The 15,044-nt window shown below is 40.2% G+C and overlaps 1 protein-coding gene across 1 annotated transcript in view; it reads right to left on the bottom strand.

The window, feature by feature from the left end:
- Positions 1-12,073, bottom strand: part of PIP5K1B (phosphatidylinositol-4-phosphate 5-kinase type 1 beta) — a 95,376-nt gene extending 83,303 nt beyond the window's left edge. The window contains exons 1-2 of the mRNA XM_005420853.2: positions 11,940-12,073; positions 11,350-11,445 (exon numbers count right to left, since the gene is read on the bottom strand). The gene's annotated coding sequence lies outside the window, so the exon portion shown is untranslated. The remainder of the gene's footprint in view (positions 1-11,349; positions 11,446-11,939) is intronic.
- Between the last annotated feature and the right edge of the window lie 2,971 nt (positions 12,074-15,044).

Here is a 15,044-nt window from a genome sequence, read left to right as displayed (position 1 = left end):
TTGAAAATAAAGTAAATGAACAGATGGAGTATCACAAATGACCTTGTAACTTCCCAACATCGCTGCTGGCTTTGCCAATTATTCCCTGAATACCAGGTCTGATTCTCACTTATATGCACACAGTGTTGTGTGACAAGAGAATGTGTGTGACAGAACAGAATATTTTCCAATATTTCATAGGTACAAATAAAAAGTTACCTAATAGAATATATGGCAGGAAATACATGGTCAAGGCCCAGTAGATAACAGGTATTTTATAAGTGAAATCTGATTCTGGGCGGTACTGGAGTCTCTGAGAAACCCAAGAGCACAAGCAGGTTCACAGCCAGCATTTGCTTACCCTGCAGAGACAGGCAACATGCTCTCCTGCAACACAGAGACAAACCACAGGAAACACACAGGTGGAAATGGGCCTCAATCATGGGATCTTACCCCTCCCTGTACCCACTATACTGTGTTTCTGTTCTTCAGTTTGTTCTTAAAGGTACAGTTCCTACAACTTGCTTATTTAGTCCTTAAGAGTTTCTCACAGAAAAGGCTGGACCTTTGGAATCCTCACTTCTGCCAGAAGCAGCTGCAGCAACTCTGTAGGTCTTATGGGGTTAGCCCTGATTTTCTCCTCATGTCCCAGGTTTTAAGGGATAGCTCATTGCAGAGGACTGACAAACTAAGTGCAAGCTTTTAATAAAAAGCAAAAACTTATATAGCCCAGGTCTTACGTATTGCACTTCGTGAAATGCTTTTACCTCCAGTGCCTTATACGACAAATCTACACAACCAGAACTGAGGCTACAAGAACCAGCTGCATCTTGCTGAACTACTTATTTCCATGTAACAGCTAGCTTCAATTCTTCAAAATGCAAAGATTAATTTTGTGCTCTGTAAAAATTGTGTTTGAAAATTTACATTCAATTTTAATGGTGAAGACACTGTGCCCAGCAAACCTCATAAAAGCTTTAAGAAAACCACTGAAGATTTTATTCCTCATCCTTCCAAGTTTCAGGGCACAAGTTTCCTGCAAATCCCAGCCTTTAGTATATTAAAGCCATACTAACATTTTCACTTTGTTAATTCATACTGCACAGTATTTCTCAGAGTTTGCAAAACCCATTCTAAATATCACTAACAGCTGATGGCAAAAGTAACAAATTCACAGAGTCAATTTCTGAGGTCCCACAGGAAGACTCTGGACATCCATCTTCCTTTATCAACATCTGCTGTTCATTTTAATTAGCCAAAACACCTAAGTCAAACTCTTTTTGCTTCCAACCTTTTCAGCCAAACTTTTGCTGCTTTTAGTTGCCATAATCTCCACCATGTCAAATGCACTCTGCATAAAAGGATAAACAATATTAAGACCACTGCAAGCAAACATCCAAGCATTTAATATGGCTGCTACTAAAACAAAGTTTAAATCCAAGCAATTACTAAATCCCAGCCAGACACTTGTCACTAGGATCCCTAGAGATTATTGCAAATGCAAAAATTAAGAATAGTTTTTACTAAACTTACTTGCTTACTCTGCCAAAGTACTTCATAAAAATACATATTTCTAGCAGATTTCATGTCATTTGTGATGCTTTAGCACAATATTAGAGTGTTGAGAACACTGAGGAAAATGTTTACTTTTTAACAAAGAAGTTAAATCCCTGAAAGAAGCTTACATCCCTGTAATTACACCTCAAGTTTGAAGCTAAACACTTTCTGCTTTGAAGATCTATGAAAGAATCAAAGATTTGTTCAATAGCAGCCAACAAAAATATCATAAAACATCTTTTGTTTTTTAACTTAACATTTATGAACAACATTTTTCGTCTGTACCACCATTTATTTGCAGGTAAACTACATTCTTCTATTAATGTAATGCTGTGACAAAAAAAAAAGAAAACCAACCAATCAAAAAATAACCCCAAAAAACAACCCACCAAAAAAGCCCCAAACAAACAAACCAATCAAATAAAAAAACAAAAATCCCCTAAACAAAATAAAACAAAAAACTCACAGCCAAAAAAACCCAAAACCCCCTCAAAAAACCAACAATTCAAAGCCAAGCAAATAACTTGTAATTTACTTCCTAACACAGTCTGATATTATACATCTAACTTCATCTAAAATTGCCACCAGCATTTTAACCTCCAGATTAACCATGCTAAACAAACTATGTACTTGTGTGCTTTCATACTGGCCATAGTATGGTGTTATCCTGTTACACCATATTAAGTCAGAAATATACTGAACATCAAGGCCGAGGAAATTTCAGATCGTATTTGTTAACTACATAAATTCAACTCAAAGTTCAATAACACATGTGTGAACAACATTTGAATAGACCAGATAATTTCAGATGAAAATTAACTGAATGTGATTATTTTAGATTTAAGCTCTTCCTTGAACCTCAAACAACCACAAGAAAATCCCCCTGAATTTTGGAAAAAAATATAAGTAGCTTGACACTGCTATATCTCTGTGACTTCCAAGATCCTTCTGACCACAGAATCAGCCTGGCATAGGGATGCAGTCATAAACAGGTAAAATTCAGCTCCAGTAAGAGCTGCAATAATGCCATGCTTGGAAAAAGTTTAAAAGACGTCTTATCTTAATTACTATGGCTTATATTTCTGTAATAAATCCCTCCATTTTTTGGTAGCCTCTATCAGGGTGAGGGAGAAAAACCAACAAAACCAAACAAAACATGAACGTCTTCCTTTTAAAAGGCAAATGTAAAATCTAAACTGGATTATGATTTGGCAATATATGCTATTATTTTTAAAAATTAAGTGAAGCAAATTAGCTACATATCCCAATTAGTACAGATGAGGGGGTTTGTCCCACAATTCACACTGTCATAATTTAGTAGAAAATATGTTTGTTTCTGAGTAATTTTTTTGTTCAAAGAGAACTTCTAATTACTCAAGTACAACCTGATGTGAGAAGAATGAAACATACGAAGCCACACTGGTTTTTACAGCATCACATCACAACCAAAGAGATCAGACAGTCCTTCAATCACAGGTGACTTCCACAATTCTTTTTTAAGTTTAAGATAGACCCAAACCAGGCATAGACTATGGATGTGCATCAGTTCTCTATGGTACACCATGTTAAATGCTCCCCAGACACCAAGCTCCTCACCATCAGTCACCTGCACCAACACGGCAATGATGCCCGCCTTCTGCCAGCTGTGCCTGGGGCACACCTGCCCACACCACTGTGCACAAGGCTGATTTAGGGCACTGTCAACACTGCCATTGGGTAAAATGATAGTGAGGGCCAGAGGAGGTCCTTGCCCGCACAACAGAAATGCAGGCAAGTATGGAAAAGCCAAGACCAGCTAGAAGATCCATTGCAACTTTGTATCAGGGTACACACCTACACCTAGCAGGGCTCCCCTTGTTTGTCCAAGGAACACCTAGATTCAGATCTCACCACTTCAGCTCCTACACTTCTCAGAGGGACAGAGACAGGAAGAGAATAAGCCTGAACAGCAAACGAACAAAGGGAACACCAAGAGTAGGATCACACAAAAGGGTCTTCATCAGGTTTCAAACTTCTGTTGACACAGACTATCACTTCATACCAAGTGAAATGGAGCCGTGGAATATCACCATTGGAGCTGTGCTCCAAGCGGTGATGCCTAAAATCACAAGCCAAACAATATTAAGATGATAAAATGCATTTACCTTAAATGAAGGTCCTTCATGGTGTAAATATGGTGAAATGCACACATAATACAGGACCCTGACAATTTTATAAGTTTGAAAAAATTAGCATACTTAACAGAAATCATCCAATTAGAGGAATAGTTAATTAAGTTAATTAATTAACCACACTTTTGGTTCTGCCCCTACTTAAGCCCCCTCCACCTCCCCAGCTGCAAACCACACATGTATTATGTCTACAATACATGGAGAAAATAATAATAATCTCCTTGGTTCACTACAGAGGCAAGATTAACGATCCCAGGAAAATTAGCTTATTGTTCCAAAATCTAAGTGAAAGGGTAGGACAGTACTACCTAGATTGCAGGTAGCTAAGGACCTATATGACTTTGTAATAGTAGTCTACAGAGCTATGAATATATGGAAAATGTATAACAAGCAAAAATCTTTTGGCACCAGTGGTAAGATGCAAAGGGCAATTTTGAATTACAGATAGTTTGCAGTGTATGTGCACTAAGTATAAGGAGTCAAGACGAGTGATGAAGGTAACTGCACTTAGTAATTGTGCATATGTTCATGGCTGCTTACTAGTTAATAATTGACCTCCACATATACTCACACAGCTGTTAAAAAATTATGATTTTTACATCACAGGTAAATAAATTCAAGCGCCAAAAAATATGAGGTAGGATTTTCCTATGATGAACAACTGCTTTGGGGCTGCACCAAAGTTATGTTTTGATCACAAGTGCACCTAAACTACAGCAATCTTTCTTGCGCAAGTTCAAAGAAGAGTTCCTCAGAACTCAATTACCATAAGAATCCTTATACAACATTTCCTCTAGAGAAACTATGGTAAAGAGGATACTGCTCTCAGATGATCAGTTTGATATGTCAATCCTCCATCATGTAGAGCTTCTGTCACTTCTGTGACATAAAGCATAAAAAACAGAAGCTGGGTAAGTTCAAACCAAAAATAGGAAAAGACTTACAAACTCAGTAACACACAACACACATTCTGTTTGGGCTTCAGTATGACAGACTTCAGATCCCAAAGAAATACAGCTAAATCTAGATGGTGGAGCTCCCAGAGATCCAGCATATAATGGCTCCTTTTTCTATTTTAAACAACACTTTTAATTATTAATACAGTAGGAAAATACTGCTAATGTACATTGCTGAAACACAGAGATAGCAATCTCCTTTCTTGGTGCTGCACTGTACATTTGTCTTACAACACTATCAGACTCCCATAGCAAGCAGAGTATCTATTAAAATTAGGAGTCAGACAAGCGCATGTCACAGATTCCCCTTTAAAAACAAGCCTGTAAAGAAAAGTCAGAATACTAATCAGCAAAGCAATAATTTAGTGACTTACTGGGTTGCAACTGAAAAGAGGAAGTGAATTGATCAGTTCAGCTGTTAGCAGAATGCAATGATCTCAAGCTGGAAACCAGTAACTCTGACAAGTAGTTTCAAATACGTTTCCTCTTTTAACCCGAAGCTTTGTGTGCTCACTTTTGTTAATAACAGCACAACAGGAAGGCCTGTGCTCACATAATTATAACAATAATAACAATCTGGTTTGTTGAGGTAAGAAGGAAAAAATGAAGGAAACACTGCCCTCATTGCAGTCTGTATGTGCTGTAGATGACTCAAAGTATTCATCTGCTGCTCAAAGCTTCCAGTTTTGCTACTCTGCTATAGACAGGCAGTCAAATAACACAGACAGTCCTAGATGGGGTCTGCCTGTTAGTAGTAATGCTTCAGACTCCAACACAAGTGTATGAAAAACACAACAAAAGTCACACCTAAATAGACACAACACACAACAAAACCCAGTATGTTCTCTGGCAGGACAGAAACCTAGAGAAAGAGAAGCAACCTTGCAAAAACTAAATATAGGCCTGGGGCAGCCATACAAAACACATAGTTCTGCTAGACACTCATATGTTTCTTGGCTATTTTGCATGAGAACACCACAGTATGCTGAATCTGCTCTTTCATATGCAGACAATTAAAATATTTCTCCATGGACAGATCAAAATTAGTTGCCCATGTTCTACATAACTCCTGACAGGGAGCTTGGGACTGTGCAGAGATGACAGTTTACAATACTCCAAGACTTAATTAAAACTTTGCAGGCTAACAAGTAGGACACTCCTCCTACTGTTGGAATTTTTTTTCTTCAGAAACTTAAGCATGAGACTTTGAATAAGAAATATATTTCAAATGAAAAGCAGTATGTGAGCCATCTTAACCTTAATATTTATGGTTATAAATTAATCATTCCTTAGATCTGGCTCTGAAAATATACCTATCTTTTTTTAAAAAAAAAATTGTTCAACAGTGAACATTTTAGCAGGTGTTCCTACATAAGTGACACAAAAGCAATTTTGTATTCCGATGGTCAATTACTACTGTCTTCTGATTGGATGGATTGTTTTATTGAAGAGGTCTTAAACTCCTCCTTCTCACTATCAACACTAAAATTTTGCATTGTTTTGTCTAGTAATATCAGAATATTAGAAGATCTCTTAAAATTACACAGGTATTTGTGCTTCAATTTTAGGTACTTGTAATATCTTATACTTAGATTCCATTATTTGCACCGCATATAGTAACATTTTGCATGTTCTTCTACCTAGAAAACAGACACATCTTTAAGAATGCCACCTCTGCCTTCTGCATGCACTAAGAATCATCACACTGACAGGCCTGAAGATTAAAGTAGTCTCAGAAGGACCACATCTGCTTATATGCAAGCAGTACCACGAATTTCAGCAGAAGTCCAACAATCACAGAAAATGTGATCAGAAAGACTGTGACCCTTCCTCGTCCACATTCTGAGTACTTCAGAACTGTTTCTAGTGGAAAGACCAGCAAAGCCTCTAAGCAAAGTAAGTTTCCAATCCAGATTTCTATTGCCCTTGAGAAATACACAGTAATGCTCCTTCCATTGCTGTATTTAAGAGTCCTACTACAGCAATCTGTGAATAGCTGGAAAAAAGTTTGTAGTGTAAACAAAAACTGATAACATTAAACATACAAGTATCATTATTTAACAAGATGACTTTGTTACATCATCATGTTTGTACTAAAAACAAAACCAGAAACTGTGGACTCCCATGAGAAGATTTACTGTTTTCTAGCCAGAAAGCTCTTCACAATATTTCCTTTGTTTTCATGTTGAACAAAGTGACTAAACTTGGTGGAAATCTCTTCCCTCTCAGGAGCTTCCATTACCACTTGGAATGTGAAAGTTTCTTTTCCTCAAAGTTGAGTGAGATGTAAAGAGCTAAAGTACCAGTCCCTCAAAGGCTTCTCTGTGTGCCAGCCTTCACGCAGATATGTATGACTGCCACATACCTTATATAGTTACCACACTGGCTTCCACATCACTCAAACTCAAGCAAAGACACGAGTTTTGGCAGAAGCTGTGAACGCACTTTTGTCATAGGGTGCGCTCCTTCATGCAAGATAAGACACATGAGCCTTCTTCTCTGCAGGCAACTTAACCATAGAAACACCACTGAATCTCTCTGCAGCCTGGTGACCAGGAGCTGGGTCAGCTGAGTAAGAGGCAATCTCCACACCAGACCATCCCCTCTGCTCAGTGAAGAATCTCACATTAAACATATTACAAAAAAATACAGAGATCCCAATCAGCACCCTCAGGTGTGGATCTGCTGATAATACACTGCACACTGAAGACAATAAAAGTATAGTGATCTTCACCTTGACTCATAGTCCAAAAGACTACACTGCATGGCAACTTCTCTTAGAAGGCAATTTTCACCCCTCCATCCTCAGATAAATCTCTCCCAATATGGTCAGTCAACATACTGGAGAGAAAAGGGTGAATAGGACTATGTATTTTCTTAGCAATGTTTTGTCAGAATTATGCATACAGAAACATTTGTCTATTCAGACAAATCAGTAACAAGTCTTCTCAAATTTGTAAAACCCTAGAGGAAGAGAGACACCAAAGACAAAGGATTACAACACAGCTGACTCACCCTTTGACAGAGTTTTGAATGTCAAATTTGACACCGAAGTAACTAAGTAATACAGTGATCAAAATAACTTAACTCAGACAGCACTAATAAAAATGAAGTTCAGTGTTCTTATCTGAGATAGCTTTGATTCTGTGTAGTGCTTCCTGCCAGACTCAACATGGCCATGGCCTCGATGGCCACTGCATTACTCCTGTCAAAAAGCTCTTACAACACATTAAGACCAAGACTTAAATTAGGTATAAAAAGGGAGAGCATCTGCAGACACCAGAAAGTTATCTTAGCAGTAACCAGGATATCCCAGAATCTTACCATTTAGCTCAATCATCCTTTGAAGATTTTCAGTATAGCTCTAATAGGAGCCCCACAAATTTCTGAACTCCTTTTTAATAATGCAGCTTTACAGCTTGGGTTAGAGACAGTACATAGCCATGAAGACCATTCTTTTGACCCAAAATAAATATTTTCAATTATCTTCTAATTGGAGATAGACAGAACTGGTAGCTGCCATGGATTTTTACACTACCCAATCAACAACCTGGCTTCTTCCAAATTTTCTGGCTCACAAGTGTTTAAAATGTTTTACCAGCAACTGCGTTCACTTGGGTAATAAAAAAGACAAACAAAAAGCCCATATTTCCCAAATTTTGTAAGTCAGCAGATTACAAACTTCCCTCCAAATCACTCAGAGATCAGCAGAAATCTTCAGAAAACCAACAAAAGGCCATTTGACATACAGCCTGTGGCCCTATTACTGCCATTAGTAATGAGCAAACCACAGTTTGAGATGCGCTATCTCATTCAGTTATGCCTCTTCATGAACTGAAAAAAAAAAAAAAAAAAGATTTGGGGAAGAAATAACAGTTTGTAATGAATCCAAGAGCAAACATTTACTGGCTCTCATGGTCCAGTGGCTAATGGCAGGAGACTTCACAAGATTTTCCATAACTAAATGTCAATGCCATGCCAGCACTGGGAAACTTTTCTACACATGCCAGTCGGCAAGAGCTGCTGACACAGACCAGAGGCCAGCACAGGCTGCCAGCCTCAGTACAGACCTGGGACTACCATCAGGTTGCTGCTGCTGGTATGTCCCTGCTCCCCCAGCTGCTGCTGTTGCGAATAGCTGAATAGCTTACACTGAGACCGGGAGAGTGATGGGCACACCCCTCCAACAATTAATCACAGAATTGTAGAATGGTTTGGATTGAAAGCATTCTTAAATATCACCTAGTTATAGCCCCACTACCCCCAGGCAGACCAGGTACACCTTCCACCAGACCAGGTTGCTCAATGCCCCATCCAACCGGGCCTTGAACACTTTCAGGGACAAAGTTTCCACTATTTCTCTGAACAACCTGTTCCCGAGTCTCATCACCCTCAAAGTACAGAATTTGTTTGTAATATCTAATCTAAACCTACCCTCTTTCAGTTTGAAGCCATTCCCCACTGTCGTATCATTAAACAACCTCGTCAAGAGTCCCTCACCAACTCTCTTACCCCCTCTTTAGGTATTGGAAGACTGGTCTAAGGTCTCCCCAGAACCTTCTCTTTTTCAGGCTGAACATCCTCAGCTTGATCAGCCTGTCTTCACAGGAGAGTTGTTCCACATCATCTTCATGGTCCTCCTGTGGACTCTCTCCATCAGTTCCATGTCCTTCCTGTGCTGGGACCCCAGAGCTGGATGCAGCCCTGCAGGTGGGGTCTCACCAGAGCAGAGCAGAGGGGCAGAACCCCCTCCACTGCCCTGCTGCCCACGCTGCTTTGGATGCAGCCCAGGATGTGGCTGGGTCTCCAGGCTGCACATGCACATTGCCCAGTCATGTCCAACCTCTTATCAACCAGCAACCCCAAGTCTTCTACCCATGGCTACTCTTAATCCATTCTCCTTCCAACCTGTATTTGCGCTTAGAATTGCCACAACCTCCATGCAGGACCTACATGAGAGCCACATAAGACTCTCAAGCCTGTCACAATTCTACTGGATGCCATCCCTGCCCTCCAGCGCATTGACACCACACAGTTTGGTGTTTTCAGCACAGCTGCTGAGGGTACACTCCATCCCATGGTCCTTGTCACCAGCAGAGCTGTTAAATAGCTCTGCTCCCAATAGCAGCCCCTGAGGATACCACTCACCACTGCCCTCCACTTGGACATTGAGCCATTGACCCCAACTCTTTGAGTGTGATCATCCAGCCAATTCCCTATCTACCAAGTGGTCCACCTGCCAAACCCATGTCTCTTCAGTTTAGAGACAAGGAACAGTGGCAACATTTTGTGTAAGTCCAGGTAGGTGGTGTCAGCTGCTCCTAACTACCAACTCCATAACCCTGCTATAGAAAGCCATCAAATTTTTCAGGCACAGTTTGCCCTTAGAGAAGGGCACCAAACATGTTTTTATTTTCTATGCACCAGAGCACATTTCCAGGAGGATCTATGCCCTGATTTTGCTAGGCACATGATTGGCCTGTAGCTCCCCAATAGTTAAGCCACCATCTAACTGGCAGGGATGTATCCTCTGCCATTTAGCTGATTCACAGTGGTACTCAGGCCAAGAACTTCTTGTGAAAACAAGCTCACCAGGAAAAAGAAAGCAAATTACTTTCCCAGATAGCAAAGAATGGGAATCTCTGCACACAGGGCAAGGAGAATCCAGTCCATTCACTCCCTTGGCACGCACTAATCTGACCATGGGCTTTGCTACAGAGTAGTAAAAGTAGCTAATATTGCTACAAAGTAGCAGCAACAAGAGGAAAAACTCCAGTGGGCACAGAAAGTGAGATTCAGGCCGGGGACAAGGCAACACCAAGACGTTAAAACCAAGCAACAAGTTCCTCTCTCTTGACTAGATCAAATGAACACCAACAGCAATTTCACACACTCAATCATCTTCTCAAGAGCAAGAGAAACTATCAGGTCTCAGTTTATCAATTCCACTTCTCTTAGGCCTGTCCCCTGCCATTTACATCCCCTCACCCGCCACTGCACAACCCCACCAATGCAGGTAGAACCTGCAAATTGCCCCAGCTAAAGAGCCAGTTGAAAGACAGCTGCCCTTCACGCTGGTTTCTTTTGTTCTTGCAAAGCTATTTTAAACTCAGATCCATTCAGTGATCCGATATAATCACAAAGCTTTACCAACAGCTGTGCAACCACAGCCAAAAAAGTCACAAACTGCCATAACAGTTGTAGCATTTTTAGTCAGCTTTGTTTGCTGCTGAGGGCAACATCTCATTAAACTGCACTGCTCACCAAGCTGTAATCTTAAATGGCAGCAGTTTCCTTCAGCTCAAGTGGCACAGTTAACCGGGTTTCTGAAGCTGTTAACAAGGCTTAATAACTGTCAACCACTGCAAATTGCACCAAGATTTCTACTGTGGAAGGATACTGATTTTAAGTATCTGTGCAATCAAAGGATCTTAGTATTTGTGTTCATAATGCATAATATAATTGTGGTCATAAGCTAAAAGCTCCACAAAAGGACATCAAGACAGACTTTTTAATTTATATTTTCCCTTGCCAAAATACTGCCAAATTCTAAGTTTGCACAAAGATAAAAGGTGCCAAGTGGAACATGATTCCAGAAGCTTGATAGTTTTGGTTTTTTTCATAGGATGAGTTTTATGATTTCCAGTGAAATGGTCTCCTTTAGAAGAGAATAAAAATCATCTTACCAACACTGGGTCTTGATCTGCAGTCACACATTTCTTATATAGCACTGAATGAATCTTTCAGCTTCTGTGTCTCAGCTCCAGGGTCTGTTCTCTGATCTTAAAGAGACATTTTAAAAGGTACATCACTATCTATAGAATTTAAAATACTGCAGTAAAAAGCATCACATGAAAAACAGAGGGTACTAAGCAGGAGGTGGGCCAGGTGGCACACAATCACAAAATACATGAATCTTGAGCTAAAACAGCTAGCAATAAAAATGAGCACAGTTAATAAAATGGCCATCATCCAGCACCTGCTTTACTAGACAGAAGCATCCTATGACTATGCAAATGCACAGCATCACAAAAATTTTCCAAGTAACTTAGTTTTTTTATTATGATGCAGATCATAGCTGTGACACGCTGAAGAAACTATTGTGAGTTTATCCTTACTTAAAAATTTCATATTTCAAAATACAAAACACAAGCGCATCTAGACAGCAGTGAAAATAGGTTGCACTTGCAACTTCCTCCTACTTCACTGAAGACAAATAAAACAGACCAGCTTTACTGCTAGGAGGAAATAACAATAAAACAGTTGTAAATTGTACCTTGCAACTGGTTGATATGGTTTTCCAGTCACTACTGGAGAATGAAGAAGGAACGTAAAAAAATGGAATTTCCAGTTCACTGAAGGAGGACTTCAAGTTTCTTGCTCATATATGAGGAGAAAAGGTCTTTTGGGACTGTAAAAATGTGAAGAATAAGACAACACACATGACCACATAACCACAACAGGAATCTGCAGTGACAATTTACATACTTGATCTATTTAGAGAAAATAAAATTCAGAGTATCAGTGGTGTCACTATAACAAATAGTGACAGTACAAAATTGATTCAAATACAAATTACACTTAGAGAAGGAATGGTCAAAACTGTACCTAGCACTGAATGGCAGGATGCCCAGCAAAGAAGACATGAAGAGCATGATCCCAATTCCCACTTGCTATGCCAGCGAAGACTTAACTTGAAAAAGCAGTCCATTGCAGTTAACTTGTGTAGAGCTTACTATTATCTAATATGGGGTTTTAATCAATAAAACACATACCCAACTGCTCATTAATATACTCCTAAATGCACATTTTATTTTGCCTGATCATTGAAGTTTGCTTTTTATGTTCTACAATATATAAATTTCAAATATGGCATCACATAACTACAAGCAGTAGAATCATAGAATCATTTCGGTTGGAAAAGACACTTGGGGTCACAGCTGTTAGCCTGACTGTGCCAGACACTGATCCATGTCTACCCATCTTTTGAACACGTCCAGGCATGATGATTCAGCTACTCCCCTGGGCACTCCTCTCCAATGTCTGACCACCCTTCCTGTGAAGAATTTTTTCCTAATACCTTACCTAAACCTTCCTTAGTGCAGCTTAAGGCCTTTTCCTCTTGCCCAATTGTTACCTGGGAGAATAGAATGACCCCTACTTAGCTACATCCTCCTTTCAGCCTCCCTTGCACTCCCCTGATCCTCCTTTTCTCCAGACTGAACAACCCCAGCTCCCCCAGCCACTCCTCACAGGGCTTGTGCTCCAGACCCTTCCCCAGCTCTGTCGCCCTTCTGTGGACACCCTCCAGCATCTCAATGTCTGTCCTGCAGTGAGGGCCCCAGAACTGAGCACAGGATTTGAGGTGTGGCCTCACCAGTGCTGAGTAGAGGGGGACAATCCCTGCCCTGGTCTTGCTGGCCACACTTTTGTTGGTACAGGCCAGGATGCCAGGAGCCTTTTTGGCCTCCCAGACACACACTGGCTCATATTCAGCTGCTGTTGACCAGCATATCCAGGCCCTTTTCCATTGGGCGCCTTTCCAGCCGCTCTGCACCAACCTGTAGCACTCAATGGAGCTGTTGTGACCCAAGTGCAGGACCTGGTATGGCACGCTGAACCTCATACCACTGCCTTGCCCACCAATCCAGCCTGTCCAGATCCCTCTGCAGAGCCTTCCTACCCTCAAGCAGATCAAAACTCCTGCCCCACTTGGCGTTGCCTGCAAACTTACTGAGGGTATACTCAATCCTCTCATCCAGATCACCAATAAAAATCTTAAAAATTGACTGAGCTCTGGGAAACATCTCTTGTGACCAGCCACCAGCCACCATTTACCACCACTGTCTGAGCCTGAACATTGAGCCAGTAGTTTTAGCCAGCAGAGAGGGCAGCTGGACAAGCCATGGGTTGCCACCTTCTCCAGCAGAATGCTGTGGGAGACAGTACCAAAGGCTTCAGTAAAGTCCAGGTAGCCTACATCCATAGCCTTTCCCTCATCCACTAAGCAGGTTACCTCCTCACGTAACCAAAGCAATCGCACTGCAACACCAACAAGTACATATTCTTCAATCAGTGTGTAAGACAAACCTTTAGGCAGGCTCTCAGCAATTGCTAGCTCAGCACTGTATTGTGCAGGGTGCTGAAAAGGGCATAGAAGCTGTGCCAGCCCTTATCTACCCTTAAAACCAAATGTGAGCTGAGGGAAAAGGGGGAGGCATTGCCTTGTAACCAGCTGCCCAAGGAAAGGCTGTTGCAGTTTCTACTCTAAAGTAGCCAAGAATGCCAACACACCTAACGTGCCTTGGTTACACAGAATATAAACACACTGATTAGGTACAGTATGTTCAGGACTGTGGCAGTTAGCACATTTTCAACAGCACATGGAGCACATTACATGATCACAGAGAAAGCAGTTTTTATAGTTTCTAGCCCATTCTACTGGTGTCAAAAGTAAAAGAAAAAACCCTTTAGCTCCCTACAGGCTAGACAAGAAAGAGAGAAATCAACACCATTCCACAAACACACCCTATTACAGTAAAATGTGACCAAATGCTTATTTTCTTAGGCACACGTTTCAATTCTTCCAATATCAGGAATATCCAAATATATAACTAAAGACATCCTTTAACTACCGCCCAATGAATTTGGAGAAAGAAACCTGCTGCTGCTTTTAATGGCTTAAGGATCGATTCCCAGACTTAGAATTATTTTCAACTCCCTGTTTTATCTAATTGCAGGAAGGGAAGAATCAAGGAAAGAATGTAATGCAGTAAAATAAAAATAATTAAGAGGAACATATTTACAGTCCTGTTTTATTTTCTCCCAATAAATTACTTATTAGACACTGATCTTTAAAAACAAAAGAGATTTGAATAATTGTGTTAAATTTTGGGTTTTCTGAATCAGTTTTGAAATGGCTGTAAGCAAAAAACCCAATAGATTATGGATAGGAAAAAATATTTGGGTGGAGAAAGAGGTGACAAATTAAGTATTATTATAGGCTTTGGAAGAGTCAGAGTAACAACTACACTAGACATTCATCAGAACATGTATTCTCCACTTTGAAGACGGAAGAATTTTGAGACACAATTTCATGAACTTCATTATAAGCATCTCCACACTAATAAGCCATGAGATAAACATCCTATAAACTTACATTGCTACATTAAAAAGTCCACTGGGTGCTACAATATACATTCATAAATTTCAGAACTGTCAATGCTCCTTAGGTTCATTTTCAGAAGAATTTCTGTGGTTTTAATATTGACCTAAGCCCTCTTCACCTTACATTATCCAAATGTTAGCATCAAATCATCTACATAAATACACGACTCTAAAAAAATAAAAGGAACAAACTCTCTATTTCCTCACCTTAAGC

The sequence above is a fragment of the Geospiza fortis genome, unplaced genomic scaffold (assembly GCF_000277835.1).
Source record: "Geospiza fortis unplaced genomic scaffold, GeoFor_1.0 scaffold12, whole genome shotgun sequence".
Lineage (NCBI taxonomy): Eukaryota > Metazoa > Chordata > Aves > Passeriformes > Thraupidae > Geospiza > Geospiza fortis.
The sequence above is the reverse complement of the archived record's forward strand: the minus strand, read 5'-3'. Positions and strand labels throughout refer to the sequence as shown.